Source organism: Anomaloglossus baeobatrachus, chromosome 1 (genome assembly GCF_048569485.1).
Source record: "Anomaloglossus baeobatrachus isolate aAnoBae1 chromosome 1, aAnoBae1.hap1, whole genome shotgun sequence".
Lineage (NCBI taxonomy): Eukaryota > Metazoa > Chordata > Amphibia > Anura > Aromobatidae > Anomaloglossus > Anomaloglossus baeobatrachus.
Genome location: NC_134353.1, coordinates 630,438,446 through 630,440,947, shown reverse-complemented (window position 1 = coordinate 630,440,947; position 2,502 = coordinate 630,438,446). Strand labels below are relative to the sequence as shown.

The 2,502-nt window shown below is 37.4% G+C and overlaps 1 protein-coding gene across 2 annotated transcripts in view; it reads left to right on the top strand.

The window, feature by feature from the left end:
- IRF9 (interferon regulatory factor 9) overlaps nt 1–1,966 on the top strand; it is a 66,693-nt gene extending 64,727 nt beyond the window's left edge. For both annotated transcript variants that reach the window (XM_075319030.1, XM_075319033.1), the window contains one exon: nt 1–1,966. This exon is cut by the window's left edge and continues 1,765 nt beyond it. The gene's annotated coding sequence lies outside the window, so the exon portion shown is untranslated.
- Nucleotides 1,967–2,502: the final 536 nt, after the last annotated feature.

The window sequence follows — 2,502 nt, the reverse complement described above, 5'->3', positions numbered from 1 at the left end:
TATATTGATGACCACTACACATAAAAAAATAATTTGCTTTACATTAACTTTTTTTGTATTTTCTGTTGAAAAAATATATAGGCCATTTATAAGCATAAAAGTTCCAAAGCTGCTATTCTGTAATATAACTGACATTGTAATGGTGAGCTGACTCTACACATGGTAAATCTTTTAACACACAGGGGCAATAAACCTTGAACTGAAAGAGAAGTTCAATTATCAAAAAAGCAATAAACCTAAAAATAAATGCTGAAAGTGCAAAAGAGCTATGTTTGCCCACACTATTGGTCAGTGTGCACGATTTTCTGCATGACCTTGAAACAAACAGTATTGTAGAAATCCTGCAGACAACACTGGAAAGCAAAGCTCATTTTAATCTTGGAATAAAAGAAGTTCCACAACTGGATATGATTAAAATAAAACGTTCCTCTGCTGAGATCTTATATATGTGTCCCTGCTGTCTACTGTGTAATTGCCGTGTCTGACCGTACAGAGACATGGTAAGATCATACCACATCTTTTGGGCCAAGGAGGACACAAAAGAGTATACAGATAGCACAGCATGGACTCACAGCCGATTCTTTTTGTAAAGCAAAGCATCACCCTGCCTATTTTTAAGCCTATATTTAACCTCAAAGAAAGAATATCATATTTTTTCGCACTATAAGATGCTTCTTACCATAAGACATAATCCAGGTTTACAAAGCAAAAAATAGGAAAAACAATTTTTCTATTACGTAAAACTTCCCTGATGGTGTAAAGTAAGAGGAGTCATTAGAAATAATTTTAGTGAACTGAGGTAGAATAGGGAAGAAATAAATCCATTGTTAGTGTCTCTTTGCAGTGTGTATTTTACGCACACAACTACGCGACATGCAGATATGTACGCACACAGCTCTGCTGCATGTAAACTACATGCACATATAGACACACAGCTCTGCTGCATGCATACTGCATTCACAGACACACAGCTTTGCTACATTCACATAGATAGCTCTGCTATGTGCACTTAGAAACATACACAGCTCTGCTACATGCACATATTGACACACAGTTACATGCACATACAGTATAGACAAATCTACAGCTCTGCCACATGCACATATAAAAAAACATAAAGCTCTGCTACCTGTGCATATAAACACAAATACAGCTCTGCACCCTGCTCATATGCACACTTTGCATTACCACTTCTTGCAGTTACACTTAAACATACATACATTCTACCACACCTTGCATTCTACCACATACACACTATACATTACCACATCTTGCAGTTCCCGAGAGGCTTCACGGTTTGAGCAGCTGAAGGACCTTCCACATAGTTAACTCTAGGGCCTTTCAGGTCATGTGATCAGTTACATGATCTGAAAGGTCCTCAAGTTAAACAGAAGGTTCTTTTGCTTCTCAGCTCCTGCAGCCTCCATTCAGCTCCCAGTAGCTTTCTCTCCTGCTCTGTTCCAATCACATAGATCAGTGCAGAGCAGGAGAAGAAAGGAAGCACTCTGATGAGGGAGGGCGCTGTGTCTGCATTCTCTTCTACCACCTAAAGCTGCCTCCAGACCATAAGATGCACATATATTTAGCAAGAGTTTTTCTTGCTAAAAAAGTGCATCTTATATATTACTAAAAAATACGATAATTTGCAATTCTATGCTGTAATGTCTGTATAATTGTTTTGCATCTTTCCCAAGTTGAGAGATGTGATATGTTCAGACCATGTCCCTGTACGGTCAGACACAGCCATTACACAGTACATAGCAGGGACACTGATACAGTATAAGAATATCTCTGCACAGGAACATTTATTTTTAAATACATCCAATTGTATAAATTATTATTATTCTAAGGTCTATGAACATTGTTTGTGGAAAAACCCCTTTATCTTCTTTGTTTGGCTGGCAGTCAATTGATGGGCATGTCTTGGACAAGGGGGCACAGTTTAATAAACTTTGGGCTCAGTTCATTATTGCATTTGTGCTTCTTTTTTTCTTGAGGTTTTGGTGTTTTGTGCATTTTTTTTTTTTCTGCACCAAATTGATTTTTCCATCCGTCCATTTTTTTGAAGTTTATTTTTGCTTGTTTGCTTTTTAGTTTGCCTCTGTGGGCGTAAATTCGATTTTCCAGAAGTTTTCACCTGATTCATCACTTGCAACTTTTCAAAAAGTCGTAATTTTGTCACAATTGTACTTTAGTCCTTAGTGATTTTAGTCTAAAGGTCACAAAAATAGACAGAAAAAAGACCATTTTTAACTTGCAAAGTTCATGAACTGCAAGCACCTTTTTGATGAATTTGCGAGAATAAGCATCAGCAAATACCACAAGATAAAATAAAAAGTGTCACGAAATGATGAATCAGGCTCTTTGTGTCCTACTATAAAAAGGTCAAATGGGGAAGGCCCCTTCTGCAGCCAGTTGTCTTACAGCTAGACACCAAAAAATGAGGAGGAGCAGGGGGATAACATTGCTGATCATTTGAAGGTAAAATTTCTGGGAGATTTA